This window comes from Papaver somniferum, chromosome 1, assembly GCF_003573695.1.
Source record: "Papaver somniferum cultivar HN1 chromosome 1, ASM357369v1, whole genome shotgun sequence".
NCBI classification, from domain to species: Eukaryota; Viridiplantae; Streptophyta; class Magnoliopsida; order Ranunculales; family Papaveraceae; genus Papaver; species Papaver somniferum.
The window spans coordinates 28,215,384-28,226,766 of record NC_039358.1 but is presented as its reverse complement, the minus strand read 5'-3'; the positions used below and the strand labels follow the sequence as shown (position 1 = coordinate 28,226,766).

At 37.5% G+C, this 11,383-nt stretch overlaps 1 pseudogene; it reads left to right on the top strand.

Moving 5' to 3' along the window:
* The first annotated feature begins 218 nt into the window (after positions 1 to 218).
* LOC113271999 lies at positions 219 to 4,414 on the top strand (annotated as a pseudogene).
* The last annotated feature ends 6,969 nt before the right edge of the window (positions 4,415 to 11,383 follow it).

Sequence of the window (11,383 nt, the reverse complement as noted above, 5' to 3'; positions counted from 1 at the left end):
AATTGAAGTCAAAGAAAATTAGAAAAATGACAAAGTGGGTTTCTTGGTGGCAAGGGATATGATATCAATTTCCCTCCTCCTCTCCCTATAAATTCCCACCTCCAAATCTCTCCTTCTCAATACTCACAAACAAGCTTAACCAAGTATCAATCTTATAGTCTATTTACAAAACAAACTTATTCGTTCACGTACATAATATTTACTACACCATGACATCAATGGCTGCAAGTTTTGCAAGTGCATATGTTTTGCAAAAGAGATGCGAGGAAAAGATGAAAAAGAGAAGAGAAGAAGAAGAAAACCAAAGGTTGAAGTACAACCATGAGGCAAGTACTAAGATTGATGCCACAACTGAAGAGGATAAAAAAGAAGAAGAGATGGCATATGGTGGTTGTTTTAGTGTGTTTGAAATGAGTAGTAATAAAAACAAGAAAAAGAAGATTCATCCCGGCTGTACCCAGAATATGTAGTTCTGTTCTGCTGGATTAAAACAGATGGAATTGTATCTTATTATTAATACCCAGAGTGATTTATGTATGTATAAATTAGTTTATTTGGCAATTATATATGTATAGAATTTGAAGAATTTATGTTCCCTCTTGTGTCATCAAACTAATTTGAAACTGCTAAATTGCAAAAGATTAGAGCATCCTATATTGCAGTTTTGGATAAAATACTAACACATGCATGTTAATATACCACTCCAAGCAAACTGATTAAAAAGTTTGGGTGGTGGATGATCAATTAACCACCATAAACGGTTTATTGTTATCCGATTTAACTAATGTAGCAGACAGGAGGGTACACTTTAAAGTACTTAAGGTACGGTCTGTTGCAACATTGAGTCAGACTGCATTCAACCGTTCGGTTCCTACATACCCGATAAGGAAACACAAAAACTACATGCAAAATGGTGGTGGTATAGTCAGAAATAGCAGTAAGTTGGGCTTAGCATGTCCCATGGGGTCTCATGGATCCAAATCTAAGATCTATCTTTTCACTTTAGATATTCCGACAACATGCACTTTTTATCATCCTGCATCCTAATCTTTTACACAGCAAGCTAGAGAACACTGTATCAGATATGCTAGGATTCAGATACAGTTGTGCGTACTGCATAGTGCCTTTTAGTTTTGGGAATGTTGTTTTTGATTAGTAATCCCGTGTGACTAAAGTGTTTAGGCGCGGATGCACAACAACTCGAGTACGCCACCAGATTCATTTTATCAACAGCTTGCCTGACTTGTAAATTATACATGAAGAAAAAAGATGTAGAAATTTCATATGTATTTTCTCCTGGACCAAAAGGTTGAAGACAGTGTTTTTAAGGCTCGTGGAAGATGCATAGTCCAAGACTTGTTTTAATTTTAAATGTCTTAGATGTGCGAATTTGATTGGAGCACAAGACTTGCTTTAACAAGACATGCAATAATTGATATCTTATCTTGACAATTATGCCAAAGGATGGATCCTCTTATCTTGACTATCAACTCCAGATTCTGGAGTGGACCAGAAGTAAAGATTGGTGAACTGTGAATTTAAAAAAACTTGGTTGCGTTGAAATATTGCCATTTGGTTAATCATTAAGTTCTGTTGAAAAAAACACTCTACACAGCACTGGGAAGAGATAAGAAGAACTCAACCAAATCTTTAAAGCTTTACCACCTTGTCTAGTGTAGTTGTTACTGTTCGATTTGATATTTTCTTCTCTTTTTCATTTTCTTTTCCTTTTCTGTATTAGATTATGATGATTTAGGATCCCAAAGTGCATATATGTTTTCGTATATCCAAAGTTAACTGATAGCGTTTAGATTTGGGGATAAAGAATCTTTGCTAAGTAGTGGCATTCACAAAATATCTCTAAATTTTATAATAATCTACTTTTCTAAAAGAATATGTATTTAAGCTTGCTAAAGTTCAGTATGCACGAACTTTTATTATTTACTGATCAAAGTCGAGGAGGTCCCAAAGTACGAAGTGATTAATGGAAAGCCAAGTATTCAACTGAATTTGCTATTGTGCATCTTGGAAAATAACCTAACAGTACTCTTAGATACCATCTGGCACGACAATCAGAACCTGGTTTCGTACTAAAACTACTAACAGATTAAGAATCTACTTAACATAGTCTGGTGTACGAGTAAACCACTACCACTAGTAATACTAACTAATCAACTTAAAAGAAGCACATGGAATCTCTAATCATCTCAAATTCTGTTAAACCTAAGCATTTTTAATGGAGATTATACCTATCTGTTTGTTTTTAAAGACACTGAAGTCATTGTCTCAGATGGTGCACAATGTGACATATCTCGCATTCAGGATTATTAGCATTTACAACTGTTCTTGTTTCATTTTCATTTGAAAGTTGACTGTCCGTACTGGACTTTAGTATATTACTGAATTTATGAAATCCATTAATTATTAGACAAAGTAATTGTCGTAGTACTATGGAGAGTTCTGATTCCTTCCATCATAGGATTTTGATACATATTTCATTTTTATTTCTTGATTTCCCCTCGCATTTGCTTCTAGGACCCAACGTTACAATGGCTGTCCAAGATCCTTCATTTCCGGTAAAGTTCTGCCAAGGAGTGGGATTTCCGGAAAATAGCTTCTTTCCTGATTTATCAACCATGCACACCACGGACTGATATCATTTTCTTCATTTCCCCAAACAATCCAACTGGTTATGCTGCATCAAGAGATCAGTTGGAGAAACTGGTCAAGTTTTCCAAGAAAAATGGATCAATTATCATTTATGACTCTGCTTATGCTGCATACATATCAGATGACAGCCCTAGTTTGAATTCCTAGTGTTAGGTGAGTCATTGTACCAATGTATTTGTCTGACTTAGCTACTCATTTTCGTACTTCACATGTAAGCATATTAGCCTATTTATTTGTCCTCCCTTCCTCTAGTCACAGGCTCCATAGGGGTACCGTTTGTACCCATAAATATCTCCGTGCACAGAACACAATCGGTTTGATGATGATGATGAAAATTAGGGTTTTTCACAAAATAAGCATAAACATGAAAGACACGAATTTAACGTGGTTCGACAAGTTTTGTCTACATTTACGAACGAATCCCCATAGGGAGTGATATTTCATTGATGTGATCAATACAATTGATTTCTGATCCCTTTTAGGGTTTGCTGATGTATTTTCGTGTATCAGGACGTTTATCTTTAGGGTTATGATTCCCCTCTATTTATACAGTTGAGTATCCGGGTTAAATCCTAATTTCGAGATAAACTTCTTATGGAAGCAACTTGGTCAGCAAGTCATCCAGAAACTTCCAGAATCTTCTTCCAGGGTTTTTACAAGGGATCAGTAGAAACAGGCCAAATCGACATGGGGGTTTGACCAACGACCTTGACTTTGACTGACAGGGTTGACTTTTGCTATTGACTGCAACTATCGATTTTTGACTGGAAGACTGCCTTGACTGGAGACATGGCTGGAGACTGGATGGAGGTTGACTGACATCACAACTGGCAACATGGATGAATGCTAGCTGACAGTGCGTCTGAGTACATGACTGGAAACTGGTTGGCAGCATCACTAGCAACATGGATGAAAGCTGGCTAGAAGCGCGACTGACAACTTGGTTGGAAAATGACTAGAAGAACGATTGACAACATGGCTTCTACAGTTGATCGATGGTTGACTTTGACTGTTGACCAGCGATTGACTTTGACCATTGACATGTCACGGATTTTGACTGTTGACCGGTCGCTAATTTAGGAAACCTGTATACTGAATTGGTTGGCTGAATGGTAGATTTGAATGAGGACCAAACGGTGGTTCAAGTAGCAATCTGGCCTAATATGTGGCGTTTTTACTCATGGTACAAACAAATATAAATCTAGGTATTCCTATTTTCGGTTATCTAACTAGGCTGGTGTTCTATTACCTGTTTTGGAGAAGAAAATACGAAAACAGAAAATGAGAAACTGTGCATGCAAAAATGTATACTTTGTTATTTTCTGTTTATTTGGCAAAGAATAGTCAATTGATAAGCTGTGATTGTCATTCAGGAGGCCATTGAGATATCATCCTTCTCCAAATTTGCCGGGTTCACTGGAGTTCGTCTTGGTTGGACAGTGGTACCTGAAGAACTTGAACTTTTAAATGGGTTTCCTGTAATAATATTGGTTTCCACAAGGAGAACATGAAAATTCTGCTCCAAACATTTCAATCACTTGGTTTGAAGGTATATGGTGGAAAAAATGCTCCATACATATGTGTACATTTCCCTGGCTCTCGAGTTCTTGGGATGTTTTCGCCAAGATTCTTGGGAAGACCCACATAATCACAATTCTAGGTACAGGATTTTGGTCCAAACGGTGAAGAATACATAAGGGTTAGTGATTTTGGTCACATGAATTCCATATTGGAAGCTTCATAGAGATTTGTTGAAATGAAGTACTTTACATGCTTCATTAGTTCCATGTCCATGCATTCTTTCAATGACAACTGTACAATGTCTATATTGTGATTACATTTTATGCCTTGTAAAATTTAGAAGGAATATATATTGTTGAATAAAGTCTTATATGTGATCTCTGTCAGATTCCGAGTCTGCTTTTGGTGGGATTTTGCTGCTTTGACGGTACTCCTTCGTCTAATAAATCTTTTCTTTATCGAGCTAAAAAGAAATGAAATTTGAACATATGACCTCTGACCTGTCGTTATAATAGAATAGTAAAATCGTTGGATGTTTAATTAATATAATGTCTATAACTTAAATTCAAGAAACGGTTTAGTAAACAATGAGCAATTGGGGATACTTTTATTAATTGGGGGTATGAATTACTAACCCCATCCAATAGTGTCCGCTAAGGGGTGTTTTTTAGGGACAAAAATACTAAAATACCCTTCTATCTAAATTAAAATTTAAAACTAAAAATCATTATCAAAATCAAATCCTAACAAGTTCTTAAAGATATGTTAAATTGAATTTTTGTTGAGCAAGAAGAAGAAGAAGAAATGGCTTCATTGAGAAGGTATATGATACCCAATCATATTCAAAGTGTTGTTGTTGTTGTTTCAATCCACTCCTGACTTGTGTTCATGATGAATACCCTACTTTTTTTTGTGCCGGCTTTTTAGGATGAATACCATGCCGTTATATGGTGCCGACATGGTTTTTCAGGATGAATATCATGCCGATACTAGTGCTGGCATGGTTTTTAGGATGAATACCATGTCGATATCTGGTGCCGACATGGTTTTTAGGATGAATACCATGCCAATATCTAATGCCGGCATGGTTTTTCAGGATGATACCGTGCCGATACTAGTGCCGGCATGGTTTCTCAGGATGAATACCGTGTCGAAACTTGCTATTTCAGACAGATTTTTTGTATGTTTTTGATACGGGACGTATTGCATGAAGGGCGTGTTTGTTTTCGTTTATTATCTTAAGACTCTTTTATTTCATGTTTACTAGGTCGTGAGGGTTTATAAAGACCTAGACTTCGTCATTTTGTTTTCAGCTTGGTTTTAGCTCATTTCTATTAAATAGAACTTTATCAAAGTTGTCGTCTAACTCTTTCAAAGTGTTTATCATTGATTGGATTATCAATTTAGTTTGTTTATCTCCAGGATTGGAGATCTTATCAGTTACTTACCGGAGTGAATTCTCCGCGTGGTCAGTTGTTATTCAATTGCTTCCGCTGTGCCTTATCAGGTGGTATTCAGAGCAGGCTTTTCCTGCGCTATTCGGGTTTTGTTGAAAGTTCGTTAAAGCATGGATCGAAAAGTTGATAGATGAGAAGGCAATCGAGATTGAGGATCATCATCGACCCATGCCAGATCTGGGTAAGATTTTTGTTGTTCATCGTTCTTATTTAATTGACAATACTAATGGTGATCAAAGTAAGAAATTTTTTAGAATCCCAGGAGTAGTCAATGGAAAATTATGTCGTATTATTATTGACAGTGGTAGTGAAGAAAATATGATAACCAAAGGTTTGTCCAAAACCCTAGGTTTGGAAGAAGAAGAACACCCTAATCCATATAAGGTCGGATGGATCAAAGGGGGTGGAGAGATGTGGGTCACTAAAACGTGCAAGGTACCTATTTCTATTGGAAAGAAATATGCTGATGTTGTTGAATGTGATGTTGTGGAGATGGATTGTTGTGATTTAATCTTTGGTAGGCCTTGGTTGTATGACACTGATGCAGTCCATAGAGGAAGGAGCAACTCATATGAGTTTATGTGGAGTAAAACAAAAATTATTTTGATGCCATGTAAACGAAGATCACCACAAGAAAGTGACATGGAAACTAAAAACATCTTTCATACAGTGGGTGGTCGCGAGCTGCAAGAAAATTAGGGTGAAGAAGACAAAGGCCTTGCACTGATCCTCAAAGAAAAAGTGGGAGAAGATTCAGAATCAACCCATGAGAGGGTGATCCCCTTACTAGATGAATTCCAAGACTTGGCACCAGCTGAATTACCAAGTGGTGTTCCACCCTTGCGGGATACTCAACATCATATAGATCTTATTCCAGGTGCAAGCCTACCCAACCTTGCTCATTACATGATGAGTCCACAAGAGCATGAGATACTTCATAAACAGGTTGAAGAATTATTGAAGAAGGGGGTTATTAGGGACTGCATGAGTCCTTGTGCAGTACCGGCTCTATTAGTTCCTAAAAAGGATGGAAGTTGGAGAATGTGTATTGACAGCCGAGTCATTAATAAAATCACTATTAAATATGGATTTCCTATTCCTCGCCTTGAGGATCTGCTAGATCAATTAGCAGATCAGAGGCTGGTTGATGAACCAGGTTCTCAAGCCAAAAGAGGGGTTGTATGAATGGTTGGTGATGCCATTTGGAATGTCGAATGCACCTAGTACCTTTATGCGGATGATGAACCAGGTTCTCAAGCCATTTCGAGACAAATTTGTTGTGGTCTATTTTGACGACATCTTAGTCTATAGCAAATCAGAGGCTGAGCATCTAGAACATTTGAGATCCGTCATGGAAGCGTTGCGAGAAAATAAACTGTATATGAATATTAAAAAGTGCAGTTTTATGATGAAGAGCATCTTATTTCTGGGGTTTGTTGTGGGAGCTGATGGAATACGAGTTGATGAAGAAAAGGTGCGTGCAATCCGTGAGTGGCCTACTCCAAAGACACCAACTGATGTCCGTAGCTTCCAAGGTTTGGAAACATTCTATAGAAGGTTCATTCGCAATTTGAGTGCTATTACTGCTCCTATCAAGGACTGTCTCAAAAAGGGGCGGTTTATTTGGGGGGAAGAGCAAGAAAAGAGTTTCCAGTTGATCAAAGAAAAATTATGTACCGCACCCGTATTGGCGTTACCGAATTTTTCAAAGTTGTTTGAGGTTGACTGCGATGCATCGATGAGGGGCATTGGTGCAGTACTGTCACAAGAAGGGAAACCAATAGAGTACATGAGTGAGAAGCTGGGGGAGTCACGACAACGGTGGACTGTATACGAATCAGAATTTTACGCAGTGGTGAGGGCATTGAAGCATTGGGAGCATTATTTTATGCAAAGAGAATTTATACTCTACAGTGATCATCAAGCTCTTAAATATTTAAGCACCCAAAAGAATGTCAATCCCATGCATGCTAGGTGGTTTACTTTTATCCAAAAAATCACGTTCAATTTGAAGCACAAGTCAGGCACTCAAAATAAAGTAGCTGACGCACTGAGCAGAAGAGCTACCTTACTTACTGAACTTAAAATTGAATTGGTTGGGTTTGAAGTTGTGAAGGAGTGTTATGAAGGTGACCCTGACTTTGGGGAAATATGGGGAGCTTGTGAACAGGGACGTCCAAAACTGGACTATCATACATAAGATGGATATTTGTTCAAAGGAAACCAGTTATGCTTACCACGGACATCACTCCGTGAAGCGGTAATACGAGAGTTACATGATGGAAATCTTAGTGCTCACTTGGGCAGGGACAACACCTTAGAATTGGTGTCCGATCGTTATTTCTGGCCTCAACTCCGACGTGATGTGGGCAAAATTGTGGAGAGGTGCTACATATGTCAAACAAGCAAAGGTCGTGCTCAAAATACTGGATTATACATGCCGCAACCTATTCCAGAAAATATTTGGGAAGATCTGTCGATGGATTTCGTTTTGGGACTGCCACGTATACAGCGAGCCACTTTTGGGGATTCTTGTGGAGACGACTAGGAACAAATCTAAAATTCAGTAGTACCTGCCACCCACAAACCGATGGTCAGACTGAAGTCACTAACCGAACGTTGGGTAATATGCTAAGGTGTCTTTGCGCAGAGAAGCCTAAGCTATGGGATGTAAATCTTCCTCAAATGGAATTCGCTTATAATAGCATGAAAAATTCATGTACTGGGAAAACGCCATTTGAAGTGGTTTATACCAAGGTACCCAAGCTCTCCCTGGACTTAGCGTCCCTTCCTGATGTGCCTAACAAAAATGTTGCTGCTGAACGCTTGGCTGAACATCTACAAAAGGCTAATGAAGTTTATAAGGCTCGAGTGGATAAACACCGCAGAATTCAGGCATTTGAAGTGGGTGATCTAGTGATGGTGCACCTTCGAAGGAACCGTTTTCCTGTAGGGACTTATGGCAAGCTCAAGCATAAGAAATATGGACCAGTTCGCATCACACGGAAGATCAATGACAATGCATAGGTGGTTGAATTGCCTGGTGACATGAACATTTCTAACACTTTTAACGTGTCGGATATTTATCGATATTTTCCAGAGGGGCCTGTATACGCTGATACTGACTCGAGGTCGAGTCTTTTTGCAGTCGGGGAGCCTGATACGGGACGTATTGCATGAAGGGCGTGTTTGTTTTCGTTTATTATCTTAAGACTCTTTTATTTCCTGTTTACTAGGTCGTGAGGGTTTTATAAAGCCCTAGACTTCGTCAATTTGTTTTCAGCTTGGTTTTAGCTCATTTATGTTAAACAGAACTTTATCAAAGTTGTCGTCTAACTCTTTCAGAGTGTTTATCATTGATTGGATTATCAATTTAGTTTGTTTATCTCCTGGATTGGAGATCTTATCAGTTACTTACCGGAGTGGATTCACCGCGTGGTCAGTTGTTATTCAATTGCTTCCGTTGTGCCTTATCAGTTTTTGTCCTCAAATCGGCATGATATACTTGGGAATCGACCGTGTCAGCACTACTACCGGCATGTTCGATAATGAACTTTCTCTGCCGGCAGTGTACTTACATTTTCAAAATCGAGGGATATTGAGTATCGGCATGGTGAAAATATGAATACCATGCCGATTTGGTCCTTGCCGGCATGGTATTCATATTTTCACCATGTCGGCACTGAGTTTTTCAGGCGTAACAATGGCTGATTCAATGAAAAAAATCAAATTTCAATACATTAATACCTATATATGACTAATTGGAGTACTTGTGTATTCAGCTTGTTTACTTTCCTGGATTGGTTCTTCACCGGAACCTTCATGATCATAAATATCTTGATTTAATGTTGTTGCATCAACAAATTCTATGATAACGATTTATTCTAATGATTATCAAATTAATCTATTAACTTACTTAATTATATTTAACCAGTAAACATGATTAGTGAGGGGTACATTAGGAATTAGTTAAAATACATGGATAAGGGGTAACTCTGATCTACTATTTATATCCCGTTTTTATCTTATTCCTTTGTCCCCGATTAATATAAATATCTCCAATTACGCGTTCTTAGTAAAGTCGTTTGGTGTTTAATGTCCGTAATTTGAATTCAAAAAACAATTAGCATTCTTCCTCTCCGCCAAAACAAAAAAAGAAAAGAAAAAATCTTCATTGTTCACAGCTTTGCATTAATTTGTCAAAAAGATTTTCTTCTAAATTATCTCTTACCGTCCAACACCCCAACTACCGTGCCCTACACTCCCACTTTCTATTATGCTGCCATTAAGTTTGACCAAGTTGGATCTCTACCTTATCACAATCTTATCTTCTTTGACTAGATTTTTCTTATCTCCTTTCGTTTGATTATAATAGTGGTTAGTTGTTATAAGAAACCCTATTTTGGTTAAAGGGATGACTCATTCATTTGAGAGTTCCCATTCAGTCCTTTACTTTGATCAAGCCCAATGTAGTCCTTTAACATTTATAATACGTTTGGTACTTCATAATTTTACCAGAAATATCATTGAGTTTATATCCGTTCATTTGTTGAGTACTCTTATTTGATTGTTTTGCTCGATTTATTTCGTTCTTCCTCCCTTATCACACTATTTTATTTTATTTTATTTTTATGTTGGTGCTGTTTGGAACGTTTGTTTGGCAAGAGTACAGTTGGCCGCCCACCATTAAAGTTGAGTTAGCCTAACTGACAGTAGTCTTAGAGGTACTATCTGGTACAACATTGAGAACCTGGTTTTGAACTAAAAACCAACAAAGAATATCTACTGTCTGGTAGACGTGTAAACCACCACCACTAATTGTAATCCTAATCAACTCAAACAAGCACGTGGTATCCCTAATCATCTCAAATTTTTGTTAAATAATAACACCACTAACCTAATATCTGTTTATTTTTAATTTCATGTCAACTACATTATAATTTTTAAGTGCACCACAAGAAAGTTGTCAAAATCCATTCGATCCCTGTGACCCATAACCTATCCAAGTCAAAGAAAAACGACAAAGTGGTTTTCTTGGTGCCAATGGATATCATCTCCATTTTCCTGCCTCTTCCCCTCTCTATAAATTCCCACCTCCAAATCTCTTTTTTTGCATAAACTCAAAGCTAAACCAAATATCTTCCTTTTCTGATTCTCTCTAAAAGAAACTTATTTGTTCATATATTTGAATCAAACCTTCAAATAAAATTCTACAACATGACATCAATAGCTGCAAGTTTTGCAAGTGCATATGTTTTGCAAAAGAGGTGTGAAGAAAAGATGAGGAAGAGAAAAGAAGATGAAGAAAAACAAAGATTCAAGTACGGTGATGAGGTAAGTACAAAGACTGATACCACTGTTGATTATCATGAAGAGGTAAATGAAGAAGAGATGAAATATGGTGGTTGTTTTAGTGTGTTTGGTAGTAATAAAAACAAGAAAAAGAAGATTCATCCCGGTTGTACCCAAAATATGTAGTTCAGGTCAGTGCTGTTCTGTTGGATAAATCCATTGGAATTGTATTTTATTATGCCAGATCAATGTACGTGTAATTAGTAATCAAGTATTTGGCAATGATATATAGAATTTGAAGAATTTATAAGCATTTATGTTCCCTGTGTCATCAAGGTTTTGGTTACTTCAACTACATGTGCTAGCTCCAAAGATGTAAAGTATACCATCCTGTGAGGCTTTGACAGTGTCGTGCCAAGCTAATCAGTTGGATGAAAAATAAA